Source organism: Sus scrofa, chromosome 13 (genome assembly GCF_054392235.1).
Source record: "Sus scrofa isolate SSC_HxYL_T2T_F1_AM1 chromosome 13, Sscrofa_HxYL_maternal_Yorkshire_Landrace_v2.0, whole genome shotgun sequence".
Lineage (NCBI taxonomy): Eukaryota > Metazoa > Chordata > Mammalia > Artiodactyla > Suidae > Sus > Sus scrofa.
The window spans coordinates 95583762-95602089 of NC_139395.1; the positions used below are offsets into that span (position 1 = coordinate 95583762).

At 46.5% G+C, this 18328-nt stretch overlaps 1 protein-coding gene across 1 annotated transcript in view; it reads left to right on the forward strand.

Annotated features, from left to right (window-relative positions):
- Positions 1–18328, forward strand: part of CLSTN2 (calsyntenin 2) — a 647862-nt gene that overhangs the window by 13137 nt on the left and 616397 nt on the right. The window lies entirely within an intron of this gene.

Sequence of the window (18328 nt, forward strand, 5' to 3'; positions counted from 1 at the left end):
TCACTCAGTGGGCTAAAAATCCAGCATTGCCGCAAGCTGCAGTGTAGGTCACAGATGAGGCTTGGATCTGGTGGTGTTGTGGCTGTGGCAAAGGCTGGCAGCTTCAGCTCTGATTGGACACCTAGCCTGGGAACTTCCATATGCCACAGGTGCGGCCCTAAAAAGAAAAAAAAAAAAACAACTGATTTATAATGTTGTGCCATTTTCTGCTGTATAGCAAAGTCACCCAGTCATTTGTATATATGTACATATATATATATATATAAACACATTCTTTTTCTCATATACTATCTCTGTCATGTTCTGTCCCAAGAGACTGGATATAGTTCCTGTGCTTTACAGTAGGATCTCATTTCATATTAATTTTGAAATTACATTTAAGTCTCTTGAGTGACTTATTCTTTTAACTAGAAATCATGAATAAATCATTTTTATTGCACTTGAATCTTTTTGCTCTTAAACACTCCTCTGCCTCCCCTCCACCCCTGTCTTCTGGTAGTTAAATTCCAGCCCTTTGTGTAGAGGAATTTAAGTTAGAGACCAGTCAAGAATCCTTTCTTGAAAATGGAGTTTTCCTGGCATTTTGCTTTCAGACATGTCCCAGCTTTTTATCTCAGAGCCCATGAGGGAGAAGGGAAGGGCTGACAGAATTGTTGGGGCACCTTCAGCATCCTTCTCATCCACTGTTCTCTCTCCTGCAACTTCTCTTCCTGCCCTGCCCCTTCCCTCCAAGATCTTTCTCTTTAACACTTTGGTGGCACCAAGGACTGCTTCTGGAGGTGGGGTTGGGCTGCTCCTTAGAAGCCACTCCTGAAAATTCTACCAATAATGGTGAAAATCATTTATCCTCCTAATTTTACAATTTATTTTCTCAATCTAATGGGAAATGTGAATAGAAGTGTCTTTAGGAAACTTGGCTATTTCTGTGGATCAGAACCGCTTACTCTTACTAAAGACAGAGAGCTCATTGTGCAGCCACATCTTCAAAACAAGTCACCTGTGTTTCATACTTCCAACCAAATGGGCCTTCATAGAGGAAATTTGGAGTTATGACTGCCCCCTCCCCATCCTTGTCCATAGGGCATGGTGCCCTAAAGCTCTACTTACATCATCTTATCAGAGAGGAAACACTGACATTCCTGTAAACTAAGGTAATGGGAAAGGATGCGTAATTTCACTTGGCAACATGTGCATTTAGAGGGCAATGTACCCATGTAGCCGTAAGCGTATACATTTGTACCCTGGTGGCATTTTGGGCAGGGTGGCAGTCTGGGGGGCGTGGGGCTGTGTGAAGCAGATTGGTCTCTGTCAGGGCGCTCAATCCATATTAGAGTGATTTAGCTCCTGTGCCCGAATTGTGGAGGCCCTCCAGGGATGAGTTTAGGAGACACACCTTCTGTCATCTGAACGCTGGCAGTGGCAGCTACAGATCCTTAAAAGGCTGGGCTCCTGCCCATGCTGGCTGCTGGTCCTGGTGGGTCTTGATGTCTTTTCACTCTTGGACTCTGGCATGGAGACAGCCTGGTCCTTGATGTGGGTGGCTTTTGTGGGGGCAGGTGAAGCAGTGCACTTGGACATCCCCTCTCCCAGAACCACAGCAGCCTTGATTTCTGGGGACCCTGAGCCCTGCCAATCGCCAGTGAACCTATGTGAGCACCTGAGTAGGCGAGAAAGGGGGCCGTGGTCCATGGTGATGCGAGAGCCTCAGATGTATAGACTGGGGGTGCTCAGACTCAAGCACAGAAATGCTGCCTGGATACGGGTATCCAGCCCAGTGTCTCCCCTCCATTAGCCACAAGGACTCACCTGCTTCTCCAGATGGACTGCATCTGCTTAAAGGCGGGGCAGGGCCTCTCCTGAGTGGCTGCCAGTGCTCCTGACTCAGCAGCCTGTAGAACACTGATCCTTATCTGTTGTTCTGCTGTGTTCTTCAGTGTCCTGGGATGTCCTTGTCTCAGGTCCTTGCTTCTTATGGCAGACACTATACCCCTGACTCTGGTCTTTCTACTGCAGCCAACTCAGGACAGTGGTGGGGGGAGCAGTAAGGAGTGGAGAGGCAGGACCCCCACTGTTTGGTGAGCACTTGGTCATTTGGATTCTCCTTGTCTGACTGCATTTCGGTATCCTACCAGCCTGTGGACTGAATCCTCTTTCAATTCAACTCTACACAGCCCTTGGTGGCTCTTCCAAACACACACACACCAAGTCTTCCCCCCTCCCCCCGCTCAAAATGCCTTCCTTCCTCACTTCCGGTCCACTTTCCTTAGCCTATCTCAAAAGGCCCTTAGTGGGTGCCCACCTGTTCCTGGCAGATGAATGAATCTTCTTCTTCTTCTTCTTCTTTTTTTTTTTTTTTTGTCTTTTTAGGGTCACACCTGCAGCATATGGAAGTTCCCAGGCTAGGGGTCCAATCAGAGCTGCAGCTGCTGGCTTAGGCCACAGCCACAGCAACACAGGATTTGAGCCTCGTCTGCGATCTACACCACAGCTCATGGCAATGCTGTATCCTTAACCCACTGAGTGGGGCCAGGGATTGAACCCGCATCCTCATGGGTACTAGTTGGGTTTGTGACTGCTGAGCCACAATGGGAACTCTTGGGATGAGTGACTCTTCTCTCCACACTTTCTCCTGACCTGAGGAAGGAACCCAGTTCCCTGCCCCATGAGCCTTCCTGTGCCCCTGTGCCAGTGCACACCCCGCCTTGCCTGGTAGCCTGCTGCCTATTCTAGAACCCATCCCTGGGCACTGCTTGGGAGATATTCTTACCCCTCAACCTCCATGACACAGCTCCAATATGGGGGAATTTACCAGATTGCCCACCTGCTTCCTCCTCACTCAACTGTCTGTTCCTTGAGTTCAGAGTCTGTGACGTCCTCATCCTGTGTTCCCAGTAGTTCAGGGTCTAGCAGAGGGTCGTTGGGTACATGGTGGCTGGAGTTCCCTAGAATCCAGCTCATTGCCTTGTGAAGATGCAGGGCTGGGGTGGAGATTTCCTTTGATTCATCTTTCTCCTTCCCCTTGGTCCCCAGTGCCCATCTTCCAGGTGCAAGCCCACCAGAATAGAGCTGGTGGAGTAGGATTTGATTATGAAGGTCAACATTGCTTGCTGGGTGCTGGCTGTCATTGGCATGAGCTGGTGATTCAGGGGTGGGGAGATGGAGCCTGGGCTGGGGGCAGGTGACATGCTGAGACAGGTTAGGGACTTGGAGGCTAGATGACTCAGGGCCTTGACCTGTTGATGATTCTGGGGTCCATTTCTAGAGTGTATGTCATCCTGACATAGTTAATGTGCATTAAGTTTCTCATCAATGATGAAGCTCAGTCATGAGCTCCCTCTTTCATGTGAGGCACTGAATGCCACATAATTTGGGAGAACATCCTCTGTCACCACGCTGATGAGAATTAAGTTGTAACCAGCACATACTGTGGGTCTAAGGCTCTACCCAGCACACTATGTCCCATGTCTCCTCGTGGATCCTCCTTGCTCCTTGGGATCCTCCTGAACCCCAGATTGTAGAAGTCCAACATGTATATATATAAAACAGTATATATGTATGTTGTAACAGGCCTCCTTTTCCAAACAGGTTATTAAAAGTGATTTGCATTGTTTATATCAGATGCATGTGCGGAGAGAGGCAAGCATGAGGTTTTGAGTTGGAAAAGCTTTGTCATCAGTTAGAGGGAGGTGGTCACACATGATGCAGCCGGTGGGGTTCTGTCCTCACAGCTAGAGAAGTGGGCGAACAGGAAGAGCTGCTAATGTCTGGCTGTGCTGAGATTCCCAGGTGTGTGCATAGTCCCCCCAAAAAGGAGCAAGTAGGAATCCTTCAAAGTCAGAACGTTTACTTCTAAATCCAAGGATATGCTGGTTCAGTTCTGAGTTTGACGCTGTGCACAGGGAAACACCACCATCCCATCCAACCCAGATCTAGTACCCCTGAGGCTGGTGTTGGAAGGTGAAGCTCCTGGGGGGCTCCTTGGGATGTGAGCTATACAGGGGAGTCTGTGGCAGGTGGCTGACAGCCCTGACTCTGACCCTGAAGCCCCCCTTTCTCCTTGAGGCAGAAGTTTTTCTATAGATGCTGCTGCTGGGACAGGAGCCTGGACAGGATAGAGCTGCCCCCTTCCTGTTACTCTGACTCTAGAGGGAAACAACATTTCTCTATAGATATCAAGGCTGGAGCCTAGACCCAGCTGGGTTTGACTAAAGGCTCAGGGTGCATAACAGGGAAATAAGCAGAAAGCAGCATGAATCCAGACCATTGGTTTGCATTTCTTTGGAATGGACTCCTTTTTGCAACAAATATTTTGTAGTGCTCCCATTATCCTGGAATGAAAGATACTGACATTACTGCTTGCTTGTATATATAATTTGACAAATCAATGCAGTGCCTTAACTGAAATATAAAGGAACTAAAAGGAAAATAATGTATAATACAATAACATGTCATGCATGCACCCAACTATACTAGAAAAAGTAGTGAAATAGATGCTGGCTGTGAATTCCAAATGCAGGTGGGTCCAGGTGTGTGAATCAGCAAGTCAAATATCATGGTCAGTATTTGGGTGATGTGATGGTAAGAAATGGTGACATGCTTTGGGTGAAATTCTGAACAAGACATAGTACACTCTGCCCTTAACTCATAGGATGGTTGTAATCCTGAGACACCTGGGGTTTATTAAAGCTATACAGAGTATTTAGCTGACTCATTTAAGTGCAATTAGTGGAACTCTAGAAGGCATGCTGGGGGATGTTCAGGCTGAGAGGTACCTGGAAGATACCCCCCTGAATACACACACACACACACACACACACACACACACACACACACACAGAGAGAGAGAGAGAGAGAGAGAGAGAGAGACTTATAAATTCCTGCTTCTAAGAGGTACCAAAGCTGGATCTCATATGTATTTGCAAGTGAAAATGGCTTAAAGGGGGAGAAAAGTTCTGGATCTGTATCCTTTTTGGGGCAAAAGGGAAAATGCCATCAGCTTGTGGACAACTGAAAGAGGTTGTCCCACTTCACAAGAAGACCTTCTGAAGGAGGCTTTCTGTGAGGCATGTTGGAAAACCATGCTGAGCCCATCTACCATATGCTGGAGCATCATTTGAGGGGCTGGAGCAGCACAAGAGAGGACCACTGCTTTGCCTAAGATGGAGCCAGGCTGGGAGCAGGTGACATGTTGGGGGTAAGATAGGTTAGGGACTGGGAAGTTAGATGGCTCAGGGCCTTGAACCTCTGGGGCTGATGATGCTCCGGGGGCCATTTCCAGAGTGTTTGTCCTTCCGGGATAATTTATGTAAATTCACTTTCCCATCAGTGATAAAGCTTAGTCATGAGGGCCCTCCTTTACAAGCAGTGCTGAATACCACATATTTGGGAGGACACTCTTTGCTTTAAGTATGGAGACATCTCATCTTTCCTGTCTCCTGCTTCTCTTCCCTACAAGCGGAAGAGTTGGGTGGAGGGGAGTGGGGAAGATCAGACCACACGAGGCCCTCCGTCAGGAGATGGGAGCGCCTGGCCTTTGCCAGGGGAGCAGAGGATCTTTGGATCAGTTTGGAGGCTAGAGCTTAAAAATGAATTGGATGGAGTCTTAGTAATCTTATGAAGAGCTGTGGAATTGGGCTGGAGTATCTTCAGGGCAATTGCCATGTGGCAAAGAGGAGCTTGACATAGCACTGTAGGGGGTAAAAATAACAGCATAATTGAATTTCATGTTTATCTCCAGATGGATTAAATGCTAACAGACTGGCTAGAGTATTTATTATGGTCAGTACTGATATTTCAGAGATAAAACACAGTTCTCTTGGGTGGGAAATTCTTCTTTAGTGTTCTCATTGATTTAGAGGGATGAGGGTTTCAATTTTGTTATTAATGTCTAGGTGTCTTTATCCGTGTCCCCCTCCCCCCATATAAGCTTGAGGTGTTGCTAGGAAAGAGGCTGAATTGGCAGAGTTTTAGTAACTTTGAGACAAAAGTACATTTGAATATTTTGATTTAATGGGAAACAGCATATCCCCTCAATAAGTAGTTCAGTGACATTTGGCAGTTCCGTCATATTTGACTTGGAGTTGAGTTTATAAAAATTTCAGCCTAACAGTAACTTCAGGGCACTCAGGGATGTATGTATTTCTGAAATGAGAAGACCTGGTTGACATTCTGATGCTAAAATCAACATCATCTTTTATGCGGCACCATATTTTCAATTATAATGGACTGTGGGCTGTGCATTTAAAAGCGTTTTCCCTGTAAGCTCCCTGCACAGACCCAGCTGGGAGGGGTGAGTTCTCTGCACCCACCCTTCCCACTTAACTTAGTCAAACACCTCCTTCTCCAAGACTGCCTTGGGTTTTTCTTTTCTCCCTACATTGGTTCCTCGGGGATTTTTTAGAAAGTGGAATCTTTCTTTTTAACTATGTGGGGAATTTACATCTTTAGTCACCTGCTCTGGTTGAACTCGGGAAAGGTAGAATCACTATAGGAAAAGCCCGAGGTTGTAGTGAAATTCCTCTGACAGATGGACAAAAGTGTTTCCAACAAAAACTGGGGAGTAAAACAGATGTCTAGGGCATGGTGTTCTAGTATCTCTTAGGCATTTCAGGATGAGTCAGAGTTTACGTTTGTTTCTCATTTCAGCATCCGCTGACTCTCCAAGGGAAAAATGCTGTAAATGAATTTTATCAAGAATCCAGGAGTTCCCATTCTGGCTCACCAGTTACAAACCTGACTAGTATCCATGAGGATTCGGGTTCAACCCTGGCTTTGCTCAGTGGGTTAAGGATCCCTCCTTGCTGTGGTTGTGGCGTAGGCCACAGCTGTAGCTCTGCTTCGACCTCTAGCCTGGGAACTTCCATATGCCGCACCTGGCCCAGCTCAAGTGGATGGTGTGGCCCTAAAAAGATAAATAAATTCTTAAAAAAAAAAAAAAAAAAGAATCCAGTGTGCCACTCTTAGGCAAGCAATTAAGATCAGGGGTTACATTCAGGCAGCCCTAGGATGCAGTCAGTGGTTTTGTGGAGTCCTGAGGGGTTTTATTCTTAAAATGTTCTTTTAAGCACATTAACTTTTGTGAACAATTGAGGTACATTTTATGTGCCATAGAAATCCCCTCGTTTGAATGTCTGTTTCAATGATTTTTAAAATAAATGTATCAAGTGGCGCAACTGTCATCAAAATCAGTTTTTTTTATTTTATTATTATTTTTTGTTGTTGTTGTTGTCTTTTTTTTTTTTTTTTTGCTATTTCTTGGGCCATTCCCGCGGCATATGGAGGTTCCCAGGCTAGGGGTCTAATCGGAGCTGTAGCCACCGGCCTACGCCAGAGCCACAGCAACGCGGGATCCGAGCTGTGTCTGCAACCTACACCACAGCTCACAGCAACGCCGGATCCTTAACCCACTGAGCAAGCGCAGGGACCAAACCCTCAACCTCATGGTTCCTAGTCGGATTCGTTAACCACTGCGCCACGACAGGAACTCCCCATAAATCAGTTTTAAAACTTTTCTCTGACCCCCGTAAGGTAAATGCCTCATTACTCGTTGCTATTGTTTGTTGGTTGGTTTTACCAGGGGCCTTGGGAGCGGACCTCCCCATCGCCAGTCCAGGCTGGGGACGGGCCAGTTCTTTTCCCATCCACCCCATCCAGCTGGGCTAGAAAAGTAGAACAGCTCTCGAGTTGAGAGGAACCTGCTCCCAGGGGCTTAGAATTAGAAGACCCCTCCTCAGAGGGGCTGTGAACTCAGGCTGGACCTTACAGCAGATCTCTGTCCCATCTCCAGTGCACGTTGTCACTAGGCTCAAGACTCCGGTTGCAGAGAGACTAGTCAATAGCCATGTGGATGTGTGTGGCCATTGAGGGTGCCCTGCCCACATTCCCTCTGCTTCTGCCTTTTTCATGGATTCGGGCCCAACTTCTGGCACTAGCTGCCCTTTGCCTGTGTGGTCTCTCCAGCCCTGAGAGCCCTCTCCGCCTGTGTGAGTGCTGGCTCTGAAGGCCCAGGGAATTAACATCCCCAGGAAGGGTCCTCCACTCGTAGGAGTTAGTGGATCAGTGCCCCCACTCCCTTGTCCCTCAGGTGGAAGAATAGGGCAGCCTTTCACATAGTCCCCTCGGGGGCACCACTCACCCACAATTTCTATTTTACCCTTTGTTCCAGAGTCACTTCTCCTCTCCCCACTGGTCATTCCTGAGACCACCTCCCAGGGAAACCACCTACGCTCAAATCCCTGTCTCAGGTGGGGCTTGCTCCCAAGGGAGCCCAAATAGAAGGAGGAAAAGAGAAAAGGTAGGGTTTTTTGGCCATGCCCATGGCATGTCAAAGTTCCTGAGCCAGGGACTGAACCTGTGCCACAGCAGGAACCATTGCAGTGGCAACAGTAGATCCTTAAACCCCTCTGGACCACAGGAGAATTCCAAGAGAAGGTATTTTATAGAGAGCACTTGTGTGCTCTCTGTGGCCTTTTCTGTAGCCCCCTCTCTATGGTAAATCTGATATTTTAGGAGATGTTGGCTGGGATTCCTGTGCACCTTTGTGAGACTCTCCTGGCAGCTGTGGGGGCTCATGGAGCATTTGGAAGACTTGGCTACCCCTGCCTGGTGTCTCCCTTCACTGAACTTGGAGGGCTCCTGGGTGGAACTTACCTAGGCTTTCAGACCTACCCTGGTGAGAGGCGTCCTGTAGCTAAGTTCTGTGCAGGGCTCTGCAGCACTGTGACCCAAGCCCTGGAAACGGTGGGTGGGCGGCTCTTCTCTGGTGCCCGGAACTCTGAAGACCCCTTGAGGGCAGGGTTGCCCCAGCTCCTTCTCCAGGATCTGGGCTGAGGTAGGCGCCACCCCACCCCGGGTAGGGGTGGGGAATGAGTTGAATCTGGCCGATGCCTGCAAAACACATCATCCACATGTCTGGGGCAACATCTGGTATCTCCAGTCTCAGGCAGATTTCTCTAGTGTCTATTTCCAGCATTTTCCCAGAGCACCTATAAGTGAATTTGCAGAGCACTTACCTCTGTCTGCAGCTTTTCCTTCACAGATGTGAAACAGGCGGCAGAACTGAAAATCTCTCCACTCCAATCACCCCAGCTGGCCCTTGTCTCTGAATTACTGTGGTCAGTCTGTCATTTCAGGTAAGGCAGTGAAAAACCTGACTGATACAAATTCTGCCCTTTCTCTGAGAGACTTAATGCGCTGAGCCACTGTCTGCTGGGCAGGCTGATGGGAATTAGCCCATCAACTTAGCAGCAGTCACATGGCCCAGCTTAAGTGGATGGGATTTGCTATTTTTTTTATTTTTTGGACAGCCAAATCACTTGCACAGGGGAGTGTTCTCAGCATATAAAATATATGTAAGTATATATTTATATAAAATATATGTAAGTGCGTATTTATATAAAAATATATGTAAATATATCTTTTATATATCTTTATATAAAATATATAAAGATATATTTATGTGTCTTTTATATGCTGAGAACACCCTCCTCTGAAAGTCATTTGGCTGTCCAAAAATTAAAAAAAATAGCAAATCCCATCCACTTGAGCTGGGCCATGTGACTGAAACTAAGTTGAATATATATAAATATATACATTTATATATATATATATATATATATATATATATATATGTAGCCACACGGGAAGTCCAATAAAATATATAAATATGTAAATAGGCCATTTTAGGTACAGAGGACAGCACCTGATTTATTGAAAAAATTCCCTTAATTCTGGATAGCTGACTGATTCATAGTATATGAATGGTGTGTGAATCCTGATTATGCCACTTAGGAGTAATGGGCTTTTGTGAAAAATTGCATAACTTCTCTGAGAGTCTGATTTCTCATCTCTACAATGGGTAGATTAAATTATTTAATCTTATCTCAAGATGCTCAAGATAAAGTAAGCTCTAGGACATAAAAACTTGGCATAGAAGAAGCTAGCATTCGGGTTTCTCTTGCCACCTAGCAAACTACTCCCCCCTGACTCCCGCAACTTTGTCACGTAAAGCAGCAACCATTTTTTATGCTCATAGATCCTGTGGCTTGAGAATTTCAATGGTGTGGGAGGGATATCTTGTCTCTGCTTCATGATGTCTGTGGTCTTGAATAACTGGGGGCTGGTTGGGATGATCTGGAAGTTTCTTCATTCCCATACCTGGTGTCCAGATTGGGTGACTCAAGAACAGGATGCAGCTGGGGCTCCTGTGTGTGGTCCAGCTTCCTCTCTGCATCCTGCGTGAAGACTTGTCACACTTCTCACCAGCATACAAAGTAGAGGCTGCTCTGTGGCCCAGCTGGATCCCTCTCCTAAGTCATATGGAAGCAGGCCCCTCTCACCTCAGGGGATTCTCTCATTAGACGATGACTTGTGTTTTCTCCTTGACTCTATTTGTCCTTGACTGTGGCCTTAGCTAAAGTGATCTCTACTCTCTCGTGCCCCAAGAGAGACAGGATGGAACACACTCGTTTCCTGGCCTTGGAGCACATGCTATGTGGGGGGAAGTATGTATGGTGAAACCTCAGGAGGAAAGATGGGTCCCCATAGGAGGTGGGACCCAGAGGCTGGAGGGAAGGGGGTGATGGGGTGGTCAGATTCTGAGCATAGTTATCCGTGTTCTAGAGACTTTACGCCCATCAGCTCGGGTCAGCTTATCTGCACAGGGACTCTGTGAGGTGCGTGTGAGAATTTCTCTGCTTTATAGTTGAAGAAGCAAACTCTGAGAGCTCGTAATAATAATGGCATTGGGACTTGAAGCCGGATGTGTGACTTAAGTCCATGCTGTTGATAGGGCTCTGGTAGGCAGCCTTCCACTTAGCGATACCTTCCATATTTTGTTCCCTGTTTATTGTGCTTTCATCCTTTTCCCTGACTCCATTCTGTACTCATTGAGGGCAAGAGCATGTCTTCTCCTCTTATATTCCCCTCCTGTGAGCATGGGAGTCCCTTAGAAAATAGCCCTGGTTCCAGGTGGAGGGGCCACCATCCCTACCGGGAGCCCAGCATGGCGATCCTCTGTCTTATGACCCCACCAGCTGGGTGCCAGTGCATTGAGAGCAGCAGGGAAGGTATTGTTGCCCATATCCTAGTCTCCAAAGGAAATTTTGTTCTCGTTTATTGTTGAAGTATAAGTCTTGAAATTGAAACACAGAAGGTCCACTAAAGGGATGTCCCATTTGGCACAGGCTCTCTCTCTCTTTTTTTCCCGTTTTCAGGTTAAAAGCAATAACCATGAAGCAAACAGAAAGGAAACCCTCCAAAGAATACCCTAAATGACTCTGACAGGTTAAAGCTGCTGGATAGATGTGGAATTTACATGACAAAAACCTGAACACAATGCTGATTGTCAATCACCAGTAATAAAATTCCCTGAAAAGCTCAAGATCCTAATTTAAAAAAAAAAAATCACATAATCTGTTTCTGCTAGTCAGTGTCTTTTTGCCTTAAGAACTGCATGGCCTAGAGTATTTGCTTTTTCTCAAGTTCACCAAGGCTGGATCTGCTTCGGCCTTGACCCCGCACCTTCACCCCCTCTTCCCGGTTGAGCAGGCTGTTGGGAATAGAGATGTCTTGGGTGAATGTTGTCGATGGGAGAGACATAGAAAGATCTAAGTTTAAGGGGGAAACCAACAAGCTGACAGATTAAAATATTCAAGGATGATGATTCTGGGCAGGAGGGCAACAGGGGAGAGTGGGGGCTGGCGGAGATGAGGAAGGGAGGTAATGACCGCTCTGGTTGGAGGCTGTCTGTGCCTAGGGACTACCCTGCTCTCCAGCCTGGTCTCTGGCCAGGGCCTGGCACGTTGAGCTTGGGGAAGGAACCAGGTGTTTCTCCTCCAGGCAGCACCACTTCTTACACCGAAGGACCTAGGATACTCTCACATCCTCCCCACATACAGCCTCCATCCCGGGTCTCTACTGGTGGAGAGAGATCAAGTCTCTTCATCGAGGACTTTTCCTTCTTTACCTTTCTCCTCCCACAATGATGTCCTGATTGTCCTGATACCTCTACTGGGGTTCATGCAAGCCTTAGTCTTTTTTTTTTTTTTTTTTTTTTGAAAAGCTAGATTTGCCTAGTAGAGTCTCTAAAGGGGCATGGCTCATCTCTTCATTCAGCCCTGTTCCCCAGGATCTGGTAACTAACAAACTTTTGACTGGGCGAGTGGACACAGGAATGAATGACTGTTGATTCAATGAGACGCTTTGGAGTGTGGGATTCTGAGGGTTCTGGAGAGGGCTAATGATGTCAGGGAAAGACCCAGAGTCAGCAAAGAGGGTGTGCTGTGTCCTGGACAAGTGGAGACCAGCCTATTTGCCATGGGCTGCCATCTGAAGGCCTGGGGTGAACAGACACTCCCTATCTTTCTTTTTTTTTAAGAGCCGCACCCATGGCATATGGGGGTTCCCAGGCTAGGGTCGAATCAGAGCTGTAGCTGCTGGCCTGTGCCACAGCCACGGCAATGCGGTATCTGAGCCACATCTGCAACCTACACCCCTGCTCACGGCAACAGCAGATCCTTAACCTACTGAGCCAGGCCAGGGATTGAACCCACATCCTCACATATACTAGTTGGGTTCATTACCACTGAGCCATGGGAACTCCCAGGCACCCCCTGTCTAATGTTAAGCCTCCCTGCCAGAGGGCTGGACTGGCACAGGAAATATTCTCAGGCACTCATGGTCTCAGGATTCCCACAGGAAGCTATGTTTCAAACTCTTCAAAGGCAAAGCACTTTTCCTTGTTTTTCTGCTGAGTCACTGCCTATGAGAAAACTGCTGACCACTGGCAGTAGCGGTGGTGGGGGACCCTGTGTTATTGATCCACACCACAGATGCAGCCGGGGCTGTATAGAAATAGGGCTTAGCCAGGGTGCCCAGGTTGCTTGCTCGCTTTCGCTGGGAGCCTCAGGGGCCAACTGTTGCTCAGAAGGCTGGGCAGAGAAATGCCTGCTCCTGCCTGATGTGTAGTATGGATGCATGGTTGCCACTGGACAGGATAATGGCCGCCAGAACCCTTGCTCTTTGGTGGTGTCTTCTAGGAGCCTGGGGGTGGGAACTGTCAATGAGGACCACAAATATTGCTGGCCCACTCTTGGGAGGGCTTATCGACCACATGAGGTATGTGCCCCACCTCTAGCACTTGTCTAGAAGGTATGGCAGTGATGCCTGTTCATTCTCTCCTAGCTTTATCTTTCTGTACTCCATATTTCTTCTTCTTCTGCCTCAGTTGTTACTCTTCTCCTATGGCATAGCCTGCGTTTCTGTACAGAAGACTGAAATGCCTTGTAGAATGTGGTGGGAACATCAATGGATAAAATACATTTTATTTCTGCCCAGGTTGACATGATGAACTTGAAGACATGATATATGTACCTGAGGTCATGGTGTACCTGGTGGGCTGGGGCAGTGAGCACTGGGGAGGGAGCTCCACTAGGACCCTACCGAGAAACACACCTGGCCACCCCATGCTCCTTCTCAGGGGTCAGCATGTGTCCCTGTAGAGTCAGGATTAGATGACACTGTCACGCAAAGGAAACCCAATGTGTCTGGGAAAATAGATGCTCCGTGAAGCATTGTGCCATCCCACTGTGTCTGCATCAATTCTAGGATGACGACTGTTCTTTCAGATGTTCACGTTTCTGAAATCAAGATGGGTCTTATAATGAATGTTGTAAATATGATGAAATGTGATGAAATCTGATAAATACCTGTCATCCCTTTGCTTGTGTGCTGTCACATCTGTCCCTCCCCTTCTGTTGCTGGGCTCTGTAGGGGAGGGCACTACATTGTTCCTCAGCTGCCTTGACAATTGCCTCTGTTCCCTATGACGCAGGGGAGGCCTTGGTAGAAACTGGAGAGAGGGAGGAAGGGAGAGGCCAAAGAATTTCTCCCTCTCCTTGTCCTGGACAGTATCACTGCTGCTGCACATCTGGCCTTGCTGATGTCCCTGCTGAGATTCCAGGTTTTGCCATGTCGCTCCATCTTCTGGGCTCCGGTTCCTCCTCTGTTTGTCCCTTCAGGGCTGGTTGGTTGTTGCTTCCTATCTTGCCCCCTGCTGTTTAGCTTCCTTGTTTTCCATCACTTGAGTAATGGACTTTTTGCATTAAATTTCTTTTCTCTTTTTTCTTTTTTAATTTTTTAAAAAATTTATTTTTATTTTTAGGACCGCACCTGCGGCGTGTGGAGATTCCCAGGCTAGGGGCTGAATCAGAGCTGCAGCTGCTGGCCTACGCCACAGCCACAGCAACGCCAGATGCAAGGTGCATTTGCGACCAATGCCACAGTTTGTAGCAATGCTGGATCCTTAACCCACTGAGTGAGGCCAGGGATCAAACCCATATCCTCATGGATACTAGTTGGGTTCTTAACCTGCTGAGCCACAGCAGGAACTCCTTTTTTTCTTTTTTTTTTTTAAGTTTTGTTGAAGTATGAACTTTTTCACAGAAAAGAAAATCATGGACTTGGAGAGTAGACTCATGTTGCCAAGGGGGAGGGGGAGGGAGTGGGATGGATGGGGTGCTTGGGGTTAATAGATGCAAACCATTGCCTTTGGAGTAGATTGGCATTGAGACCCTGCTGTGTAGCACTGGGAACTCAGTCTAGTCACTTATGATGGAGCATGATAATGTGAGAAAATAGAATGTGTACATGTATGTGTAATTGGCATACCATGCTGTACAGAAGAAAAAAAATAATATACTGGGGAAATTTAAAAAAATGCTGTGATAATTTCTGCTGTACAGCAGAGTGATTCTTGTACACACATCCATTCTTTTTCAGATTCTTTCTCCATATAGATTGTCACAGAATATTGGGTGGAGTTTCCTGTGCTACACGGCAGGTCCCTGATAGCCAGGCATTCCATGTACCACAGTAAATTTCTCTCTTTGAAGTACTTAGTGTGATCACTCTGTTCCCGGTTAGATCTTGACTGATACAAAGATACAGCATCACAAAGTTAAATATTGAGGAGCTGTTATTTTTCTTCCCTAAAGCACCACATTCTACTGAACCTGGTCAAGTTAAGGTCACCAGTGGCCCCTCTGGTGCCAGCCTTAGAAGCTGCTGTGTCTGCAGCCTTTGGCAGTAGCGCCACCATTTATTAAATTACCCTCCTTCCTGTTTCCCGGGACATCCACCCCTTCTCTCTCTTCCCCCGTCTTCTTTGCCCAGTCATCTCTTCTGCAGCTCCCTTAAATGTTAGGTCCTGCAGGGTCCAGGGTCATCCCTCTGCCCTTTTCTTTACTCCATCGCCCACAGCTATGGCTTTAAATATAACTCCTCTGCAGCACGGAACTGTCCCTCAAGCTTCAGACAGAGAATTCCACTATCCTGCAGCCACACTCTTTGGGTTGTCCTCCAGATCCCTCACACTCCAAGTATCTTTGGCTGCACTCACTTTCTCCACCCCTGACCCCATGCCAGTGCATCCTGCTGTGTTCACTCTCTCCAGGGACAGAGCCTCATCCATCCTGACATCCAGACAAGAATCATCAGGCAGTCATCCTGGACCCTTCTCTTCACTCACCCCCCCCACATCCAGCTGGTTTCCAAGCTCTGTATCCGGTGATGTGTTAAAATGTTTAACTAAATGTTTCACTCCCAGCAGTCTCGGAGGAGAGGTGACTTCTATATGATTTGTAACATTTGCTGATACTCCCATCTTGGCAGTGATTTCAAGTTACCACTGTGACATCAGTAAACGTGGACTTGGGAGGTGATGCACACACAGTTCTCATGAGCTGTCATGAGCCAGCTCTGCATGCCCCTCCTCTGCATCATCCTCTTGGTCTCATCTTCTCTGTCTCAGCCTAGGTGAAGCCCCTGCGAATATGGCTCCTTATTGCCTTTTCAGGCTCTTTCCCCTTCTAGGCATCCTTTGCCAGACCTGAGTATATCAACCTATAATTGAAAAGCTTTGGGAATTTCCCATTGCTTAGAAGAATACCAGAGACAGCCTCCTTGGCCTTAATTCTGGAGGATGTGGCTGTCTCTCTACTCTTAGCTCTCCTCCCTGGACTAACACTGGTCTTGAGCCACAAGGGGCCAGGACCCATTTGCTAATTCTCTTGACATTTTGTCATCCTTTCCCTTCTGTACCTTCTGTTACTTTACCTATTTTAGGCATTTCCCCATTTTAGAATATTTGCTGGCTGGTCTATGTGGTGGTGACCATGAAAGAAGCCAGGGGGTTGAGTCAGCTTTACCCCTGGGGCTGGGAATGAGGCTGGGGGACTCTGGAGATAGGGAGCAGATCTCAGTGTGTCACTCATTTTAGGCTCCTGCAAAGATGCTCATGCAATAAATTACAGGTTAGGGGGGTCACATCTTTAGGAAATTATTAAATAGGTCTTGAAAACCTAAAGATTCTCTTGGGTATGTGTTACATTAGAGAAAATGAGTTCAATTGCCTAGCCATCCCTTTGCCTCATGGTTAACCCATTTTTTTCTAGAAATTATAAGAATTGACTAAATACTTCCCTGGCCTGGACAGTAGAGATGCAGAGAAGAGTGAGACACAGCCAAACCTCACTGGCTAGTAAGTGACCATGGACCAGTCCTTCTGTCTACTGTTCATACAGAGGAGTCAGGGAAAGACTCTAGAAGTGAGTCTCAGCCAGAGTTACTTAGTGCTTTGAGCTCATCTTCCTCTTTACAGAACACAGCCCAAATCCCACCAACCCTACCACCCACCTCCCAGGACTGTTGTTTTGTGGAGGTTTTGATTAAATTAGGAGGTAAATCTGAAAAGACGACTGCCTAAGAACATGATGTGACATTATTTTTCATTTGTGTCATCACTGTGTGTGTGTGTGTGTGTGTGTGTGTGTGTGTGTGTGTGTGTGTGTGTGTGTCCCGGCCCTCTCTGTGCTTTCCTGGATGTTAGGGGAGGGATGGGAGGGACAGGGGAGGTGGAAGTGAAGGGAAGGACCCTGCCCTTGCCTTCAAAGGGCTTACACTCAGAATGTGGATAGAAGTGGAGCTTTAACAAAATAACGACTAAAATTAGATGACAACATATGGTGTTCACGGTTGGTTCTCTAGGTTTTCTAAAAGTAGAGGAAGGAGCATGGATTCAAGTTACAGAGTGGCAATTTGCTGCAAAGACATGTCTGCATTTCACAGATGCAAGGATTAGAAAGGCAATCTGCTTCTTATCCTTATAACAGGGCTTGCTTTTTCAAGGAACAAGAAAGACTGGAGGGTTTCTTTGAATGTCACCACTTTATAATTAAAAATACACTCTTCTTGTAGAAAATTAAGGAAAAGCACAAAAAATCGTAACAACATTAAAAAATTTGCATTGAGATTAAAAATTACCATATTTCCCATCACTCAGATAATCCTAAAAGTATTTCTGAGTGTTTTTGATGCATATTTTTACAGAATTTAATTCATACCATATATACAGTTTATATCTTGCTTTTCTCACTTAACATCATCACATAAGTATTTTTCCAGGTTATTAAAAACTCCTCATAAACATTGCCTTTAATGGCTATATAATATTTCAATATGTGAGTATACCATAATTTATGTGAGCAGTCATTTTGTCAGATATGTTAGTGGTTTCTTTTTTTTTAAATAATTCTACTGTGAAAATTTTGTATCTTTTTTATGGATACAATTCTTTTTTTAGGATACAATTCTAGAAGAGGTAGCTAGCCAGGAATAAGGACATTTGAAGGTCCCTGATACATTTTGCCAAATTTCTTTCTAAGAGGGGTCCATTGGTTTATCTTCCTGTTTTATCCCTTTATTTTTCTGTCCTCATTTTTTTTTTCTTTTTCGCTTTTTAGGGCTGTACTATGGCATATGGAGGTTCCCAGGCTAGGGGTCAAGTCGGAGCTACAGCTGCCATCCTACGCCAGAGCCACAGCAATGCAGGATCTGAGCCAAGTCTGCAACCTACACCATAGCTCACGGCAATGCCAGATCTTGAACCCACTGAATGAGGCCAGGGATTGAACCTGCAACCTCATGTCTTCTAGTTGGATTCGCTTCTGCTGTGCTATGACGGGAGCACCTATCCTCATTTTCTTAATGGGTATAATTAATATACAGTAATCTGCACATATTTCAAGTGTACAGTTAGGTAAGTTTTGACCCACACATACACCCATGAAGCCATCCTCACAACCAAGATAATGACTAGCTCCACTGCCTTCAAAATTTGCCGCTTTGTGCTCTCCCCTGCTGCCCCTTCCCATCTCGCTGCTACCCCACAGACAACCACTGTTCTGCTTCCTATTATTTCAGGTTAGTTGGCGTTTTCTACTTTACAGAAATGGAATTGTACAAAATCTCCTTTTCTTTTTGTCTGGCTATT